The following is a 21,445-nucleotide window of genomic DNA, read 5'->3' on the forward strand; positions in this document are numbered from 1 at the left end:
ACAGCCAGAACCCTTGGCCTCAGCCAGGGCCTTGGCTTTTCCCTCTCCCTGAAATGTGCCTCCTCAGTGGCCTATGGCTTATTCCCACTGGCCTTTACTAAATTTCCCATGTCAGTTGGACTTTATGAGATGCTGTCTGTGCTGCTGCTGCTGCTGCTGCTGCTGCTTTGAGGTAGGGTCTCACTCTAGCCCAGGCTGACCTGGAACTCACTATGTAGTCTCAGGATGGCCTTGAACTCACAGCAGTCCTCCTGTCTCTGCCTCCTTCATTATGGGATTAAAGGCTTGTGCCACCATTCCTATTTGCTTCTTTTAATTACTCCTCTCAGGAATGTAAATTCTACCAAGTCACAGATATTTTGTCTCACCCCTACGGTCTTGAAAAGCACTTGGATCCTAAAAAATGTCCAGCTGTACATGTTGAGTGAGTGAGTGAGTGAATGAATGAATGAATGGCTTCTGATAGTGAAGTACTACAAGGTTTCTGTAGCAAGCAAGATCTTTGCTCTGGCTGCCTGCTAATTTGTGCTCACCCAGTCTTCCTGCTGTGTAGATGGAGAGTGAGTACCAGGGCAGTCGTAAGGCCCTCTAAAACAATGAAGTTCCATCACAGTTCCAGAAATGAAGTCAGGTTAAGTGAAACATTATTGACTTTATTTCTCATGTCTTGATACTGTCGTCATCATCGTCTTCATCTTCTTCTTCTTCTTCTTCTTCTTCTAGTCCTCCTCCTTCTCTTCCTCCTACTTATTTTTTGGTTTTTGGCTTTTGAGGTATGGTCTTACTCTAGCTCAGGCTGACCTTCAGTTAATCTCAGGGTGGCCTCAAACTCACAGAGATTCTTCTACCTCTGCCTTCTGAGGGCTGGGTGAGCGCCTCCATGGTTGGCTTATATACTCTTCTTTGTATATAGTTGTTTACTGTCTGTTTTTAAACATTTTATTTATGAGAGAGAGAGAAAGGAAGTAAGAGAATAAGAATGGGTGTACCAGGGCTTCTAGCCACTGCAAAAAGAACTATAGATGCATGAGCCACCTTGTGCCTATGGCTTCTGGGGGTACTTGGAAGTCAAACCTGTGCCACAAGCCAAGTGTGTTAATGGCTAAGCCATATCTCCATTCCTGTCTCTCTCTTTTTTTAAATTATTTATTTATTTATTTATTTGAGAGTGACAGACACAGAGAGAAAGACAGATAGAGGGAGAGAGCGAGAATGGGCGCGCCGGGGCTTCCAGCCTCTGCAAACGAACTCCAGACACGTGCGCCCCCTTGTGCATCTGGCTAACGTGGGACCTGGGGAACCGAGCCTCGAACCGGGATCCTTAGGCTTCACAGGCAAGCGCTTAACCACTAAGCCATCTCTCCAGCCCTCCCTGTCTCTTTTTAAAGCAAAACAAGGCATAAATTCAATGAAACAAGGTACCTTCTAAATAAAACCTGCAAAATGAATGTATTACTTACATCTCTACTACCTGCTTTTATAAATATATTGTCTCATTTTTAAAGGAACTCTCATTGTCATTTGCCGAAGACACTTACCAGTCTACTAACTTTTACCAAATGTAGAAAGAATAGCAGTCTTCTTTTCTTGTGTTCTTTTAGGTATTTTCTGCTGCAGAGAACACTTTGAGAATGAAAAGTTTTCTTTGACTTCTGCCTTCCATCTGGAAAATACTCTCTTTAGGTAAGTGTACTGCTTTGCTTTAATCCACTCTGAGAAGAATATATGTATATTATCTGTGAAAAATCTGTGTCTTTGTAATGTTAAGATAAAGAGCTAGTGTTTCAGATATCATGCTTTTTGGAAATGATGGATGGATGGATGCATGCATGCATGCGTGCATGCCAGGGCCAAGTACCATAATGGACTTGATTTTCCGAGGCTTTTCATGGTGTCTAGTCTACATATGTGCTAATTGTCATCATTTTTTACTGCTGTAGTGTTTACTAGAAGCACCCTAAGCACTCAGGTGACTCCTTTTATGTTCCTGAATCCGAAGACAACATTTTTTTTTTTTTTTTTAAAGAGCATTCTTAAACCTACTTAAGAAGTACACTGCCAGTGGTTGGGAATAAGCTAGTGTGGAGGAGTCAGCTTCAGTGACAGTAGGAACTGGTGTGGGAAGAGATCTTTGCTAATGGCCACCAAGGAAGTGAGGGTAGAGAGGACAAGACCTGAGTACCAAGCCCAGAGCCTGAGCCACACAGATGTTACAGGCAAGTCAAGACTGCAGGCCTAGCCACAAGGTGCATTTCTGTATAACCAGTCACTCCCAGGACTCCTTTCTGATCTCCACAAGCCTATGTAGAGCCCAGAACCCCAACTGTCATCTGATAACCAGACCCATTTTCCCAAGGAGGAGCTGGGGAAGTGGATAAACAGTGGTCAAATGGAAAACAAATGACTTCTGCATTTATTGCAAGGACTGAGAGCTCAACACCATCAAATGAGGAGGCTAGGAAAGTTAGGTAAAAGTGAGTAATCTCTCCAGTTAGCCACGCCTGCTGCCAGTAGAGGAGTGGTGAAAGATCAACTCTCATGAAAACAGTTGCAATCTCTGACCACATAGCAAGTCATAAGCCCTGATCTGATGGACTGCCACTCTCTAGCCTCCCTTCCAGTCTCCATACACAAGGTGCTCTTGCTTATGTAGTCTGCCATGCATTTTATAAATCCTATTGCATTTTGAAAAATATTCTTGATGGATGTTACTACTCTCCAAAAACACCTCAACCTAACTCAGGCAGCCAAATAAGAATCAACCTCAGCCAGATGGAATTCTGTAATTTAAAGAAAGGAAGAAGTTAAAGAAGTCAGTGTCCCCACAGTACTGTCCTCTGAGATCCTTCATGCTTATCACCAGCTTACTTACCAGACAGGGAAGCTGAGGTTCCTTGTTGGCTAGAAAAAAATGCAGCATCTTCTATCTGTAGCTCTGATAGAGCTAAAGGTATAGAATTGAACCCATGCACAAGTTGGACTTAAAGAGGAATAACTCCAGCTGGTAGCGTATTCACTCTCCATTACTCTAGTGAGCTTGGCCAGCTCAGTATTGCCACTACTGGAGTTTTATGAGACATAGGACTTAAAATGCTAAGCCTGGGGTAGGTGGTGCAAACCATGACCTGCGGGTCACCCTCATGATCATACCACCCCTACTTTCTTATACATGACAGTATTGCATTCCTGTTCAGTCAGTAGGTTAGCTTTTGATAGCAATTGGATTTCCCAGGGTCCAGAAAAGAACTGGGGAACTGAGTGACACTAAGTGAAACCTTAGCTCTGCCACTTCCTGATCATGCAGATGGGCGGGGCTAGTTGCCTTAGTCTACTGAACTAGCTAGCAGGGATGCTGAGAAGGTGTCAGGATCCAGCCAGGGAGTTATTCAGTACAGGTAGGCATGGAGAGTAGAAGTGCTCTCCTGCTGATCCTAGGGATGATAGTCATGTCTCTTTGTAGCCACCATTGTGTGGAGTTTTGCCAGTATTATTTACCTAGATTCTGTATCAGGAAGGTTAAAAGGTGTGTCAGCTGGGCCATAGGTACCATACCTTAGCCTTACCTCTGGTTACTTCTCATAAAGTCAGGTCAATGTATAAAAATCCCACCTAGTGTTTTTTAGCAGGTATTACATAAATTTTAAAGCAGACCAAGGAATGTTTAAAAAAGGATTGTTTTGTCATAGCCTTGTTCAAATGCTTTTACTCAGGTTATCGTTACATTTAACATTTAAAGTTCCTAACGTCTTTGTTCCTTCCTGAGCTCTTGTGTTACAAATAAACAGCCTGTATAAATACTTACATATACTTATGTATTAATCACTAACATCTTCACTGTTCCCAATAGCGTATTTGAGGGCACATACACATTTTAAGTGGCCCCTTGTTTAATCATCCTCTAACATGAAGCCTCCTGACCATGGGGATAAGTTGTTGTTAAAGAGATATACAAGCATCTGTCCTTATGATGTTTCATGTATGTGTAATTTCAGGAAATAAGCAAAAAGATTCCTTTTGGTTTTAGTTTCTTGCTATCATTTTATTTTTTTAAAGATTATTTTATTTTATTTATTTGAAAGAGGCATAAAAAGAGGGAGATAGATAGCAACAGGAGGAGGGGAGGGGAGGGAGGGAGAGACAGACAGAGAGGATGAGCATACCAGGCCCTTCTGCCACTACAAACTCCAGGTGGATGCACCACCTTGTGCATCTGGATAACTTGGGTCCTGAGGAATCGAACCTGTGTCCTTTAGCTTTGCAGGCAAACACATTAACCACTAAGCCATCTCTCCAGCCCCTAAAATATTTTATTAATTTATTTACAAGGATGGGGGGAGAGAGAGAGAATGAAAATAACTGTGCCAAGGCCCCCAGCCACTGCAAACTCCAGACACATGTGCCACCTTGTACATCTGGCTTATGTGGGTACTGGGGAATCAAACCTGGGTCCTTAGGCTTTGCAGGCAAGCACCTTAACTGCTGTCATCTCTCTAGCCCCCAGTTTCTTGCTATCTTAACCAAACTTAACTGATAAAGCCATTTTCTCCTTGAAAAGCTTCCTTTTTCAAAACTTCTCTGGGGCAGATTTTTACTTTTTCATGTGGCCACTACTGAATGCTTGATAAATTATTGTGAGAAAAAACAGCCTTTGTGTACTGTCTGGTGTTCAATGGTCCTGACCAAAAGTACACTAGTTTCCCCCAAATACCTTTCTTTCCAATTTGATATTTTCTCCATAAAGAGTGGTTTGTGCCTTGCCCATAACTCATCTTCCTTTTACATTGGTACCTCTGGCTTTTGCCTCTTCCTATATCAGCTCCTTTTGCCTCTTCCCAGATCCGCCCTTAGCCAAGAGAATGACTCAGAGCTCAGGTTCCCTCAGCACAGTCAGGTGGCGCTCCTTTTGGGCCTTTTCAGCTGACCTTGACCAAGGTCTGCTCAGCGACCAGGGAAAATCAACCACAGCAGTCAGACCTGCTGCACCTTCCAGCCAGCCAGAATGCTTTGAACAAGAAGAGGGAGGGCAAAGGGCATTCTCTGGGAAAATTCGGGTTTTAAATGTTGATTTTCCTTAACCACAATTACATATGCTCTAGTAAGGGTTGATCAGTTTTCTGAAAGAAAACTCCCCAATACTCAGAAAATACAATTTAAATTTTGAGGATTTAACATAAATTTGTTATGAAGTTCAAGAACTATTGATTATAATTGTTATCACTTCAGTTATCTGACATGTTAATACCTTTTGGAGTGAAAGACAAATTCTGTTAAGGTGTGTGTATAGTTGTTTGTTTTTTTTGCAAGGACCGCAGAAAGAAAAGCCAGACTGCTATTGAGCCCAAGCTATGAGTAGATATGTACCCTGTCCACAGTCTGCACATGTTCTACACAGAAGGAATTAAAACTTCCATGTGTAGATGAAGGATATATGAGAGTAAGTTTTCCAACTCTATAACAAGATAGGTAGGAAAATTAATAAGGACAAAAGGTTTATATTGGTTAGTTTGTAAGGCTCCAGTGCAAGGTCATCAGATCTATTGATTTTGGGTCTCTTGTGGGAGCACCAGATGGCAGGAAAGAGGCATGTGTGGAATAGCAGCATGTTCACTGTATGGCTAAAAAGTAAAAGCAAGAGCTGGAGGGATGGCTTAGTGGTTATGGTGCTTGAGTGAAACGCCTAAGGACCCAGGTTTAATTCCCCAGTACCCATGAAAGCCAGATGCACAAAGAGGTGCATGCTTCATTTGCAGTGGCTAAAGACCCTGGTGTGCCCATTCTCTCTGTCTGTCTGTCTCTCTTCTCTCTCTAAAAGTAAAAGTGAAAGAAGAAGGGATTGGCTTCCTACAATTCTCTTCCCAGTCATACTCTTAATGACCTAACTTCCTTCAAGCGATTCTATCACTGACCAATAACACCACCCTACAACGTCAGCCTTTACCGTACAAATTGTAGTGGGAATCAAAGATGCTAACTGTCAAGCCAAAGAACACCATGTGATTATTTAAGTCTGCCCAAGGTTCTTATGGCAAACTTACATTGAACCCTACACACCATTTCTTATCTTTATAATGAGGGAGTCATAAATGCAGTAGTAAATTTGGCTGTGGTAGTTGAAAAGGTAGCTGACAGAAGCTGACAAAAATGTTTACAATTACATTAGAATAATTCCAGATGAAACATGAAAATCCTTAAGGAAAAAGAAATGGTGGAGAAGCAGAGTTAGAGGAAAGAAGGCAGATGCAGTACTCCAAGAAAAATACTAGGATTTGCAGAACTTCTCATTTTCTTCCCAATCTCTGAAGTGCTGACTGCCATTTCCAGTGTAGGTTGGGAGAACAGTTGTGTGTTCTGAGTAGTTCATGGAGCTATATATGGTCATAGGATCCCTTGACTGGCAAGGGTTTGAGTATACTCTTAAAGGTGTTCTCCCTTTCATAACAGAGGATGAACAGATATTAAATACCACGTTAGGTTACATTTTAAAAAATTAACCTTCTCTTGGAAGACAAAGTTTGAAAATTCTTCCAATCTAGATCTTCATTATCTTAGGTAAATTCTTTGTCCCCAGGGGAAGAAAGACACTGCTGTCTCTATGCCTGGTTTTTAGTGAGTTCTTACTCTTCAGACTTCACATAGAACTGGCCTATCAGTGCCCTGAAATACCTATCTCTTACCATTTCTTGAGTCCCACAGGTCTACCTCTGCAGGACATGTGTAAAGCCCAGTCCCATTACATCCTTGGTGAGGGAGGTGTCCTTCTTTCTGAAAGCCATGGGAGAACCTTCCTCTTAAGAGGAAGCCTCACCAAGTTACTGGTCTTCACGTGGTACCCATCCAACATCAGGTCTTGTTGGCTTTCCTCTGAAGCCCCTGCCTTGTCCTGACCCCATTTCTTCTTCTCCAGAAAACTGTTACTAACTTCCCCCCATACTAGTCACCGGCTCTTTGTTTTGTTTGCTCTCAAACCAGTCCATCTACTAAACAGAAATTTTTTGCTGTCCCACTTTCCTACTCCAAACCCTGTTTTCCAAGGTGATCTATTGAGAAAGATAAATTCCCCAAACCAGCAGTCATCACAGATCTTCACTCTTACACAAGATTGGTGCCTGTCCATTACTCTTCTGTTCTCTACATACTGACTCACCACAGTCTGTGGGTGACATCTTGCCTGCACTGCCTTATCAGCTCCTTTCTCCCAGAGTCCAGGACTTCCTTTGAGGCACATTTCAGCAGTTACTCTTTGCATGTCTTTAAAAAAAAAAAAAAAAAACCAACATGTTTGAGTAGTTTCCATGAATTTATTTATTTATTTTTATTATTTATTTATTTATTTGAAAGAGAGAGAGAGAGAGAGAGGCAGACAGAAAGAATGGGCATGACAGGGCCTCTAGCCACTGTAGGTGAACTCCAGATGCATGCACCACCTGGTATATCTGGCTTATGTAGGCCCTGGGGAATCGAACCTAGGCCCTTTGGCTTTGCAGTCAAGCACCTTAACTGCTAAGCCATCTCTTTAGCCCTCCAAGAACTTTTAAACCATATATTCAGCAAATTGTAACTCATATAACAGATTTCTTTATAGTTTAATATATGCCAGGTGTGTCAGCCAGTTTTCTGTCACTATAGAAGATACTTGAGACAGGCTATTTGTGAAGTAAGGAGATGCTTGTGTAGCTTACAGTTTTGAGGTACTCAAGGTACGGCATCCATGTCAGCTGAGGTGTCATAAAGGTAGCAGATGGTGGTGGTGGTATCGATGGGAGGAAACGGTACATCTCAAATCAGAACAGAAAGGGAAAGGACAGACGGGCTTCCATTATCACCTCCCAGGACTTGTTCTCAATAACCTAAGGTCCTCTCATAATTAATGTACTACTTCCTAAAGGTCTGAACAAGTTTTCAGTGAGTTCCATCTGGGAGGCCATGCCTCCACATACAGGCCTTTGAGGACACCAACACCTTAACTTTGTAGTGCCAAATAGATGATAGGTAGATACTTGGATGGATGATAGTGAAGATATGCATCCATATGTGATATCTCAAATTATATGATAAATTTATTTAGAACTTTTACTTTAAAACAATTTTTTTTTCTCTTAAGAGAAATGTCTGTATGAACAAAGTTGCACTGCCTTCCTCTGCATTCATTGTCATGCCCTGTGAAGCCAGGATTTAGGTTGATAGCCTAAAATGTTTGGATCACTGCTCAGTATCAGGACTTGCTGTGAACTGAAGAGATTCGTGAAGAGGAATGAAGCAATTTGCCAGCTTGGAAGCCCTTCTTGAAATTAAAGGTCTTATTCAACAATGTAAAATGTGAATCCAATGTCTGTTCTTCAGTGGAATGATATCTTAATGGATATGTAGAAAACACAGGAAAAGCATAACAGTTTGCTCAGCCATTAAGGCACTTGCCTGCAAAGCCTAATGGCTCAGGTTCAGTTCCCCAGTACCCATATAAAACCAGATGCACAAAGTGTTGCATTCATCTAGAGTTCATTTGTAGCAGCTGGAGGCCCTGGCATGCAACCTCTCCCTCTCTTTCTCTCACTCTCAGTTTCACTATTTCTTGCTCTGTCTCTGTTTCCTTGAAAATAAATGTATATTTTTTTAAAAAAAAAAAGAAGATAAGAGCATGTCCTTGTGATGATGTAACACAGACGCACTGTTAGCGGGGAGAGCTACAGACAGATCCTCTAGCCTGGGTCAGCTCATTTCTCTGTCCTTCATATTTCCTCTCCCTGCAGAAAGGCTTCCTACCCTCACATTTGTACTTACAAAATATAATTCAGAGCATATATCCCCACATTGGGACTTACAGAGTATAATTCAGAGATTATATTCTTTTTTATGAGAGAGAGTGTGTGTGTGTGAATGAAAATTGGTACACCAGAGCCTCTAGTGACTGCTGTCGGACTCCAGATACGTGCATCACCTCGTACACATTTGTCACCTTGGGTTCTAGGGAGTGGAACCTGGGTCCTTAGACTTCACAGGCAAGTGTCTTAACCACTAAGCCATATCCCCAGTCCCAGGGATTATATTGTATCAGAGAACCTTGAAACTGAGTACTTAGTCCTGGGCATTTTTTTTTTTTTGGCATAAGGCAGTTAAGGCTGTGATCCATTTCTTCTGTGGCATTCTCGTAGATGATAAGCAAGGTGAAATACCCAACTATTTCAATTCTGGATCTTGAGATTCCAACACAGAATCTAACACAATTAGGAGGCTTTAATAGGACTGATACAAGCCAGTGTGTTCTCCTCATTTGCCCGCCCCCACCCCAAACAAGGTTGATAGCAACTTGGAGTACAGTCACAGTGGCCTGGGGCTCTCAGGCCAGAACTGCGACCTGCTGAAAGAGACTCAGTCCACAGGTGGAAGGAGGTGGGGAAACTAAAGTGAAAAGCAGAAAAAATATGTTATTCCTAGTTTCTTCTGCATTGAACATCATGATATAGATGTTATTATACTGCATCGTGTCCAAGAATTTTGTTAAATGTAGATATTAGATTTTATTGCTGCAGGAAGAAAAATATGGAGAACTGTGTGTGATGATAGTTCTGTTCATGTGTTCCAGAACAGTAACCATCTTACTACGTACTGTTGGTGGCTACCTTGCAGCATTTTGTTGCATACTTTAAAATATGCACAGTAAAGTTTATTTTAAAATAAACAAATTAGAAAACTTGGGCTTAAACATTAAACTAGCCAGCCAAGGAGATTTTCTATGCAATGGCTCTTTGAAGGGTTCAGATATCACTTGTCTAGTATGAGCAAGGCTTTGGATTGGATCCCCAGCCCTGGGAAAAGAGATCACCAGAGGGAGGCTCTTTGAACCCAATCTCAGTTGCATTGAAAACTGGATTCTGTTTACAGGATTCAGTTCACATACAGTGGTGGTTTCAGCTCCAGTTGATTGATTCCTGAGAACCCGAAGCTCTCAGTGTTCAAAGACTTCCTTATATGTGATTGCTTCCAAGTTGCATAATCATCATCTTCTTGTGATTTCGGGGAACTCCTGTCTCATAAGGAATCACAGCATAGGCACCCACACTGTCTGAACCTCACAGAGGCTTCGGGTTGTGTGCATTAATCCAGTCCACATTCCATTAAAAATTATCCCAGTGCTGGGCACACCTCGAGGTTCAGGGAACATTAAGAATCTGGCTGCAGGGGCTGGAGAGTTGGCTTAGTGGTTAAGACACTTGTCTGTGAAGCCTAAGAGCCTAGGTTCAATTTCCTAGTATCCATTTAAGCCAGATGCACAAAATGGCACATGCATCTGGAGTTTGTTTGCAGTGGCTAGAGATCCTGGTGTGCCCATCCTCCCCACCCCCATAAATAAATAAGATAATAAGAATCTGGCTGCAAAAACAGGAAGATGAGACAAGTTTCATATTATTTTACTCTGGTATTTATCTCTCTCACTTGAGCATTTTATGCTGATTTTTAAAGAAAAAAATCCTTTTATTTAGGAGGGTTCATAGCCCCCAAATAATCAGTGATGTTTATAAGCTGATACACTTTGACAGTCAGAACAGATGCATGTGTTGAATTCAGGCCTGAAGAGGCTTTACATTCAGTCTTATAGAGTATAAGGAATTCTCCTGGACCATCCCTAGCACATCTGCTTATAAGCATTTTAAGGTTGTTCTTGCCTTCCCCTCCAGTGGTCTGTTTTCTCTACTTTGAACTCTACCATAAGCTATGTTACTGTTATGTAATCTGCTGCATTTGGCTTTCGTGAAGTGCTGTGTTCCGCACTGCAGTTTTGGGGCACAGGCCCTTCATACACAGCACCGTCCTCTCTGCAGTTTTCATCAATTATGGGCAGTGGTCATCTTCATAACAGGATCTTCAGCCCTTCTAAGGCAGTCCACAAGAGTTAGACCAAAGTGTATGGCCTCATTTAGGGCCTTTGAGAGCATCTCTTTCCTATTTTTGCATACTTGCATTACTAAGCATTTGATTAAGAATTGGTAAGTATGATACATAAGAATTATATATAAATATGTCACTTTAAATCAGGAAATTAGGAGATCACTTGGAGACATTTCATGGACAAATCTACAGCATTGTACCTTCATAAGGATACTTGATTTAGACATATTGGCAGGTTATGTTATTAATTTTAAATACAACAGCTGCATTTCAGAGAATGTAATGATTATTAGACATTTACATCTCCTTGATAATCTTATTTTTAAGATTATTGAAACTTTGCTTTGAAGCACTACCAGAAGTGTTCTTATATTTTAAATTAATGAGGCACGTCTTTTTTGGCTCTTGGATTCGTAAATCAGGAGGCCCTCTGTGCACTTGGTGAGCTACTCCATAGAGAGGGCTACACTTGTTTTAAACTTGTACAGCATTGCCAGGGTGTGTAAAATATACTTTGCAGCTGGCACTTTTCATTTCCAGCCCCCTCACTTGTCAGTGGGGGGCATGGATTCCTTAAGACTACCCTTTAGTACTGGTGTCTTTCCCATTAAAGAGGATGGGGTGTGAAGAGACGAGCAGCTGCCAGTGACTGACAGGATCTCGCACAAATAGATGCTTGTGGAGCTAATGTTTTGCTTCACATTCATCAGCACTTCCCAGGGGCTGGTTGTGGTGTAGAGCTTTTTTTAGAACCAAATCATGCTTTATTTTTTTCTTTTGCTGTGTGTGCATAGTGTGTGTGTGAAGGGTATGCACGTGTGTGTGCAGATGTCCATGCCCATATACATACAGAGAATAGAGGAAAACATTGGAATCCTCCTCTACTGCTCTCCCACCTTAGATAGGGTCTCTTATTGAACCTGGAGCTCCCCATTTTCCAGTTCGACTGGATTATCAGGGAGCCTTAGTGTTCCTCTACCCTGCACCTCTTCTTATTGCTGGGCTTATATGTATGCACAGCTATATCCAGCTTTTCATATACATGTTGGGGATCAAACTAAGCAGGCGGTCTTAACTACGGAGCCATGGGCCCGTTCCCATTGAGCTCTTTATTTGCATCATCTCCCTTAATTCTCACCACAGCTAGTTACTGGAACACAGCAGGTAATTACAAGGCAAGAATTGAGATTCACGTTCCCCTTGTCAGATCTGTTTCTCTGATCCACCTTGCCAAGTAGTGCAAGTGTAATGGCTTCTGGCACAGGTACTCCACACAGATTTTAGAAGTAAATCTTTTCTTCTGATTTAGAATATATACTATGAAGCGTTTATACGAGTACAAAAGAACTTGCTACAGATTCCCAGTGCCATAATTGGTGTCTTAAATGTCTCCCATGGGCCCACATATTGTAGGTTTTCTCTCTAGCCTGTGGTGCTATTGAATGATGGTGGAGCCTTTAGGAGGTGAGGCATAGTGCCAGTAAGCTAAAGCATTGGGCCCATGCCCTTGCAATAGGACCCAGCTCTTTCATATTTGTTTTTGCTTCCCAAACACCACGAGATGAACAGAGTTCCACTATGATGTCCCATGTCATTACAGGCCCCAAACTATGTGGCCAGTTGTCCATGAACTGGAGCCTCTGAAAACATGGACCCAAATGCATCTTTCTCCTTTGTTTATCTTAGTTATTTTGCCATAAAAACAAAAAGCTAGCATGAATAAAAAATTTCGCCGGGCGTGGTGGCGCACGCCTTTAATCCCAGCACTCGGGAGGCAGAGGTAGGAGGATCGCCGTGAGTTCGAGGCCACCCTGAGACTACATAGTGAATTCCAGGTCAGCCTGAGCCATAGTGAGACCCTGCCTTGAAAAACCAAAAAAAAAAAAAAAAAATTCCACTTCAGGGGCTAGAGAGATTGCTTAGTGGTTAAGGCACTTGCCTATGAATCCTACGAACCCAGGTTCGATTCCCCAGTACCCACATAAGCCAGCTGCACAAGGTGGCTTATGAGTCTGGAGTGCATTTGCATTGGTTGGAAGCCCTGGCATGCCATTCTCTCTCTGTCTGCCTCTTCCTCTCTCTCTCTTTGCCCTCCCCTCTCTCTTACATAAATAAATAAATTAAATAAATAAATACCTTAAAAAAAGAACTCCACTTCAGATATGTTTATTATACAGTAGCCCTAGAGATACCAGTGCCTCTCATCCCTTTCATACCCCCACTGAGAGGGTCTGTGGAAGAGACACTGAGATGTCTTGGATTCACATTACTGGGCTTTGCTCCCAGACTTCTGGGTAGAGACAGTGCAGCTATTGCAGTGTGCTTTTGTTTCATAGTCCTGGACATTTTACAAAGCACTCCCACAAAACAGTCTGTAGGGCAAGGTGGGGGTCAGCTTTGTAGATGAGGAAGCAAAAGTCTGAGAAGTTGCATGGCTCATAGCAGGAAAATCCAAACTTCAAGTCTTTCTTTTTCTCCTTACATCACAGTTTCCAAACCAGACATCAGAGGCCACTACCTCTCTGACTCATCAACAGAATTGGGGAATTGAACACCACTAGTGATGCTTAGATGCTGCCTGCAGTACTGGGGGTTTTAAGGATGACAGTGAAATGCATGGCTCTACTTCAGCCAAAACCTCTCTGTTGCTCTCTGTTTTACACTCAGGTGTTTTGAAATAGCATCTTTATTATTTTAGAAAAACCTGCTACAGCTAACAAACACTGTGAAGATCACTGAGCAGAAAGCTACTACATTCTCAGCTCTTTGGAAGCCAGTGCCAACCGAAAAATCAATTCAATTAATATAAACGTGAGTAAATTTGTTAGTAATGAAGTATAATTGGCTTATAAAATTAATGTGCAGCTTTTGGGCCAGCCCAGTATGTTCTCCTAGAAGTAAAACTCCATAATGTTGCCTAGTCAGACCCCAATACCTATTCCAAGTCCTTACTGGCTTATAGGAGGAGCCCAGCAAATGTTGGTGAATTGGAATTAACAAATTTTGTGTACTTTAATTAATGTGCATAGTATCAAATTTTATACCTGTTTTAATATGCTCAGATTACATATATTTCACAAATTATTTTGCAGAATATTCACTTTTTTGTTTCTCCATGAAATCTCACTTTACTAGTATATGTATATCAAATGAGTCTTCTTGGACTATGCATTAGCTATTGACATTATTTTCCTGGCTTGATGAATTCCCAGTTTCAGGTGATACTTGTAGTTGTGTATCTAGTTTACAACTCCTATAATAGAATAATATTTCTAGACAGGATTCTCCAGTATTTCATACCAATGTTCTGGTTTCCTTTTGTTGTTGTTGTTGTTGTTGTTATATTACATTGTCTATGTTCTCTTCATCCATAGAAGAGATTTGAATTGCAGAGATAGTTTGTTTCTTGTTAATGGGTGCTATGGATATGAACATTTAATTTAATAAGCCAATTTAAATTTCTTTCAGTTCCAAAAATTTAGAAAGGGTTATGATTCTTAGTACTCAAATTGTGTGAAGCTTGCAAGAAAGCTTAGTTCTACCTCATAATTATGCCTTCACTCTTGGTCAGTAGAGGGACAGGGACAGGGCAGAGGTAAGGAGATAATTTGTCCAGAAAGCATCAAGGATAGAGATTTTTGCTTCCAATTTTGATCATAGGGCATACAAGGTGAATCCCACACACATCATCTTGCTGCCTAGTAAACTTAATCCCTTATAAATCTGTGGCATTTCTGCTTCTTACAACAGTTTTATATTGTCATGTACATAAACACTTCCTTTGACATGACTAGTGCCATGAATATCTTTAGCAGTGGTAAAATCTCTGCAGTACAGCTTTGAAGTTTTAGGGTGAAAATCAGATGGGCCAAAAAAAGATAGAAGAAGCTGAAATAAAAGCCTTCAGAGCTGAGAGGTTTTACCTTACATCAATTATGGGGTCTTAGTACTGCCCATCCCAGCACCTTTTTGCATCATTCACTTGGACCTGTGAACATAAGCATAAAAGGGTCATAAAGTCCTTGGCCATTTTGAAAGTCATCTGTGGCTGAACTGTACTTTCTAGAGCTTTGAGCAAATGGGAGCTCTCCTTTAGCCTTTCATTTGCACTGAGGATTTGAAGGTAGAAGTCTAATGTTTTTTATCAGACACCCCTTTTCTCACTTGTGCTGAAAGATATAGCGCTTCAGTTGATACTAATTTAGTTGTGTGGCTAAGTGTACTTGTGAGGGCCTAAGTCTTATAGGTTTTGTTGCCCACAAAAAGATATTATAGAATCTGAACCCAAAGATATTGCCTTTACTAATTATTCAAAGAACCTTCCTTTTCTTGTCATTGTTTTTCTGGCTAGTAGTCGTCATTTTACTTTGGAATGCAAATTGTTGTAATGAATGGATTAAGACAAAAATGAGGATCAAAATAATGACAATTTGAAAAAGATACTCCTTGAGCAAAAACTGAACATCTTAATGTCATAAAAATTTGATACTTTTTGAGAAATAATTAGGTGTGGAGCATCTGAGTTATTCCACAGGAAAGATCACAAAACTCTGACTTGAGATCACACAATGAAAAGAAATCATTTCCAGGCTTGGAGGTATAGGTCATTGATTAGTATAGGCCTCATTGATTATAACAATGAATTGAGTATTTGCTTATAAGGCCTAGTAGGAAATACTGCTTAATCTTAATATTAACAGTATTAATTATGACAGTTGACATTTATTGGTTGTGTACTATGCACTTTGCCCTCCTTCAAATGTTTACCATATGTTCTCACTGAATTTTGTGTCCTGCCCTACCTGAGCAGACAGGAACTGAAGCCCGAGGTGGCCCTTGGGAAGCTGTCTCCTGGTCAGGATAGGTGGGCTCTTCAGGCATGGCAACTCCTTCCCCCTAATTAAGGGCCCTTCTCCTAGTCGTGCATGTTAGTTTATCAGACTGTCTCTCCTGTGGGCCAAATGTCAATGTACTCCAAGAGGTGACCAAGATGAGCCAAAGACATTTTCATGCCTACCTCTTGAAGCAAAGAAAATCAACACATTTCTTTGAAATAAATATGCCCGACAGAGACTCCCTCATTCCAGGATGTGGGAGCATCTACCTCCGGTTGCATATTTTCCCCTGCATTTGCTTGCAGCTTAGGTTAGCTTCACCCTCACCGGAGTGGAGGGATGCCCATCGTCAGTCCTCCCTGAACGCTCTAGAAGCCCCTGCTAGATTGTGGCCACTCATCAAGGCATGAAGAGAGGATACAGGTCCAGCCTTCAGCTCAGTCCTTCTCACAGCCAAAATTCAGCATCAGGAGTCTGCCATAAGCTGTCTGTAACCCTCAGCATGACTTAAATGGGTCTGGGCATGACTTCAGCACTAGTCAGCCTCCAGAAGGAAACATTGCTACTTTCCTGGTGGTCATTGGCAGACCAAAGAATAGAACCAAATGAAAGGTTAGGTAACGTTTAAACATGAGTGCCAGGTGCCTCATTTAGCATTCTCATAAAAACTAAAACCCTGCCCCAAATCATCACTGGTGTTGACCCTGAAAACTCAAAAATGTGAGTCTTTCTTCCCCACCCCCCGGTGTGGGCTCTGCTACAGGGAACATGTGAAAGATCCCTCCCACCTCAAAGCAGCCTGTTGCCATGGACACAACTTCTGGCTAGGTCCAGGAATATTAACTCTGTACTATTTTAAAGAAATAAAAATAATTCTGAAATCACATCCTCTTTCTTTAATCACTGAAAGAAGCATTCATCTCCATTTGCAAATAGGCTTATCAGCACATTGTTAACACTGTCCATTCCTAACGTAAGGGCATAGTTGCCACCACCAGCAGGCTCCCATTCGGTTGTTGATGACTCAGGCGCACTTGCCACATCATGTCAGGCTTGGTGGAAGATTTCATCTGGAGAAATGTAATTTTATTTAATCACATTTTTCTGTTCACGTTTTGCTATTCTTGTTTTCAGTTCTAGTAGACATGTTGTATTTATCATGTCTATTGTCCTTGTGGGGCCAGGATGCAGAGCTGTTTAGTTTTCCCCATTGACAGTTCCTGTACAGATTGTTACTATTCCAGCTAATGTCTTAATGGAAAACTGGGAATAAGATCTTGAGGGACTTTCAAAAGTATTCACGGTTAAGTGGTAATAAATTGTGATACACTTAAACATTTAAATGTAGTTTTTAAAATATACTAATATAGACTTAAGAAATTAAATACTGAATTAATTTCAGCATTTAAATATTTCTTTGAGACTGTGGAAGGTTAAGTTTGTTTATTCAGCTGGATGGATTCTCACTTAATATGTAATTCAGTTCTGACCTTCTGTCCCTTCAGGGTATATTTAGTGATCTCATAAACCATACTAATTGCACACATTTATTGTTAATTTAACATACATGTTGTTAGGATAAATTTCTGGATGAGACTTTACTACATTGTGCTTTAATGTTGGTGGACTATATTACCAGTTAGTAAACAGTCATGTTCCTTTTTAAAATTGTCTTTATTTATTTATGAGGTAGAGAGATTGAGCACACTAGGGCCTCTAGCCACTGCAAACGAACTACACATGCATGTACCACCTTGTGCACCTGGCTTACTTGGGTTCTGGAGAGTTGAACCTGGGTTTGTAAGATTTGCAGGCAAGCACCTAAACCACTAAGCCATCTCTCCAGCCCCAGGTCATTTCTTTTTCTTTTTTTTATATTAGTTATGTACACAGTGTGTACACAACCATGTTTATACCTTCCTTACCATCCTCCCTGCCCTGCCCCCTCCACAGGGATCCTCTTTGTTGGGGAATGTGGGTCGTGCATTGTGAGATTAGCCATCAGTTATGGGAAAGAGGCAATGTCTCTGTGCATAACATCCCGACATGTGGCTCTAACAATCTTTCCGTCCCGTCTTCTGCAAATTTCCCTGAGCTATGTAGGATTCGTTTTAGGTCTACTTCAGTGATGAGGACTTGGGAGCCTCTGAGTCTCTGGATATCTGGTTTGGTAGGAGTTGAGTGTTCTCTGTGTCTGTCTCCTTTACCCTTGTACTGGTACCAGGTTTACCAAGAAAGCAGCACTTTTGCTCATTTCCCCAATTACTTTTGGTTTCAGCTGGGGCCCTGGTGAGGTGGACTCAGATCCTGAAGACAGAATCAACCCAGGTCACTTTTCTTAATGGCAAGTAGCATCCCTTGCTCCCTATTTCTGCTGTTCATACTTCTTAGTACCTGTTACCTTGAAGCAGGAGGGTCTGCCTAAAGCCAAGAGCAGTAAAAACTGTCTCAGTGGAAGTCACCAAACACAGGGCCACTTGCCCAAGGGCTGACACTGAAGCAGTAATTGGAGCTACAGCATGGCTACTTAAGAGGCTCTCAGAGTACATTGAAACCTGAGACCTTCATCATCAATGTTATTTACCAGACCACCACATTCTTCTTTTCCTTTCCTTCAACAATTTTAACTTCTTCATGAACACTTCCCAAAAATACATTTACATGAAAAACATAGTGAAGATGTTAAGGATCCAGACTACAGATAAATTTATCACCATATCAGCATGATTCAAAGTGACCCCTTCTGCTGCAGTTTTAGAAAGAACAGTTCTAATTGATAGAAGTTGTACAGCATGACCCAGGTTCTGCCAAGGGCACAGACATTGGGGAACTGTTAATCTGTAGAGCAGAAGACATTGTTCTGGAATTTGTTACAATCCTAGAGTATTTACCCATTTTATATAACCTGGTCTTCAATAAAATGACATGTTCTTCACTTCTGACTTGCTTCAGATTTTATTCAATTTAACTGATTAGAAATATGTTTTTAGGGCTGAAGAGATGGCTTAGTGGTTTAGGCACTTGCCTGACAAGCCTAAGGACCCAGATGTACAAGATGGTACATGTGTCTGGAGTTTCTTTGCAGTGGCTAGAGGCCCTGGTGCACCCATTCTCTATCTGTTTCTCTTCTCTTTCTCTCTCTCTCTCTCATTTGCTCACTCTCAAATAAATAAACAAATAAAATATTAAAATTTTTTTAAAGAATTATGTTTTTAAATGTAAACAGCAATTGAACCAATGATACCATTCCTAATCATGGAAATAAATTTATTGGGTGGTTATTACTATTAAGGTCACTTCACTTATTGCATAGAGTTAATTTCCATGTATATTATTATAGTGTCTTACCTGCAACAGGTAGGCTGAGCTATACTTACCCATCACCTAATACTCCTCCTTCCTCTTGGCCCTTGTGCAACCTCTGTTTGTATCTCTTCTTACTTTTTTACCTGGTTGTGGTGGTTGTGGTTCTTTCAGGTCTCCTTCATTCCCACAGACTAACTGTATACACATCACCACCTTCGTGCACTTACTGCATTTGAGGATGGACACTGAGAAATTACTTAGGCCAGAAATTTCAAAACCACACAATGATCAGAGTTGTAATTTACTTTAAAAGGCCATCGTAATTGTTATCTCTGCAGTGTATACAGTGAAATGCTTACTATAAAGACCTGAATTAAACAATTTTTTAAAACGAGGAAAAATTCTTATTTCATGTTAAGTGAAGATCCACTTCCCAATTGCTCAAGTTAGAAAGTATAAGGGGGGTTCATACAGTTGATGCAATGTGTGCAACATACAGATGGTAACATTTCTGTAGCAAACAGCCTTACCAGACTAATCAAACATGACAGATAATAAAATTTAACCCTTTCCAGGAGATAGAGAGGTGCGTTTCTAGCACATCCTATTTGCACACCTGGAACTCCTCAGTTTTTGTGTGAGGGTGAGTAAGAATTCAAATGAAGTTTTGGTCTTTTGGAACCCAGCTCTGGTGTCAGTCCTTTAGACTGCCCTTCCTTCTCTGAGGCCCCTAGCCATGCACTGTTCCTGTCCCTGGAACTGCGTAGTTTCGACCTGAGTCTGACACCTGGTTCACTATACTCTGTTGTCTGCTTGCCTTGCCCAGTCAGATGACTGTGAAAGAAGCTAACACTGCCCTATTCTTTGACTTACTTTACCTGCATTGAACAGGGCTTCTTCAGTATGTAAATGAGTGAAAAACTAAGAGGGAGGCGTTTTGTTTTCTAGGAGTGGTCATATCAAGCTTTGACTTTCTGTCTACTTACTGGTCTTTTGGTGTTAGTTTACAGACATGATTAGATCAGGTGTTTCTTGCCATGAAAGGTAAAATCACAGTAAAAAGTGATAATGTAGATGTACCTTTTCACCATAAATGTACAAAAAAAAAAAAAACTTTTCAACCTGACGTGTAGATTTAAAAAAATTTTTTTTTGTTTATTTTATTTATTTATTTATTTGAGAGCAACAGAGAGAGAAAGAGGCAGATAGAGAGAGAGAGAATGGGTGCTTCAGGGCCTCCAGCCACTGCAAACGAACTCCAGATGTATGTGCTCCCTTTTGCATCTGGCTAACATGGGTCCTGGGGAATCAATCAAGCCTTGAACCGGGGTCCTTAGGCTTCATAGGCAAGCACTTAACTGCTAAGCCATTTCTTCAGCTCATGACGTGTAGATTTTAAGGAAGGCTAATAAAGAAGTTTATAGAGCACCTGGCGGGGGGAAGCACCCACTGAAATTACAAGTACAAATAAAATGTAACTATGTCTTTTATATCTGAACATTTCTTGCTCACCGTCTTTGAATCCATGCATGCAGAATGGGGTTAAATTAAAAGATAGCGTATATAAATATTTAACATGTAAAAATGATTGTAAATGTTAAGCCAACCTGTCTAAAGCCTTCTGTGCTGTAAGATAATATTGTAACTGCTTTAGAAATAATTAATCTGGGAGGAGTGGTGAGATGGCTTAGTGGTTAAGAGCTTGCCTGTGAAGCCTAAGGACCCTGGTTTGAGGCTCAGTTCTCCAAGACCCACGTTAGCCAGATGCACAAGGGGGCGTACGTGTCTAGAATTCGTTTGCAGTGGCTAGAGGCCCTGGCACGCCCATTCTCTCTCTCTCTTTCTCTATCTGTCACTCTCAAATAAATAAATATAAATAAAAACAAAAAAGTTTAAAAAAAAGAAATAATCTGCACAGTTTTTCTGTTCTATCTTTATTTTCATCAGATAAATATTAATGTTGCCATATTCAGTTGCATTTTACAATATTATTTAAATATTTGAAGTTATGTTTGTTTTAGGTGCACACACACACACTAATCAGAATAAAACTGCATTCATGAAGTAGTAGAATGGAAAGATTCTCAGATGACCTAGCTCAGTGATTTCTTAAGAATGGAAAACCACTTTATTAATGGAGAAAACTCCAGTGTCCATCATCTCCTGAGAGTGCAGAATAATTTTAATTAGATGGTTTTACACCAACCCCATTATATTACTGGGACATATTTAAGGAGTACATCTCTATACTAGCAGGACTTTTTTCCATTGCCTGTTGTAGGAGGTTCTAGTTTCCTCAGATGGGTAACCATGAGCTGTGCAAACCAGCAGTTGTTCCCAGCAGGTGGGCTAGTTGCTGCCACAGGACGGTATTGCTTTCTCATATGCGAGGTGTGGTAATTTATAAGACTGCCATTTTA

At 40.9% G+C, this 21,445-nt stretch overlaps 1 protein-coding gene across 17 annotated transcripts in view; it reads left to right on the forward strand.

Annotated features, from left to right (window-relative positions):
• Fam110b (family with sequence similarity 110 member B) overlaps positions 1 to 21,445 on the forward strand; it is a 151,536-nt gene that overhangs the window by 84,115 nt on the left and 45,976 nt on the right. For 8 of the 17 annotated variants that reach the window (XM_045143464.1, XM_045143451.1, XM_045143462.1 and 5 more), the window contains one exon: positions 1,602 to 1,683. The gene's annotated coding sequence lies outside the window, so the exon portion shown is untranslated. Of the gene's footprint in view, positions 1 to 1,601; positions 1,684 to 13,551; positions 13,696 to 17,997; positions 18,064 to 21,445 lie in introns of those variants that run through there. The other 9 variants (XM_045143458.1, XM_045143454.1, XM_045143456.1 and 6 more) reach the window with 3 other exon arrangements.

The sequence above is a fragment of the Jaculus jaculus genome, chromosome 2 (genome assembly GCF_020740685.1).
Source record: "Jaculus jaculus isolate mJacJac1 chromosome 2, mJacJac1.mat.Y.cur, whole genome shotgun sequence".
NCBI classification, from domain to species: domain Eukaryota; kingdom Metazoa; phylum Chordata; class Mammalia; order Rodentia; family Dipodidae; genus Jaculus; species Jaculus jaculus.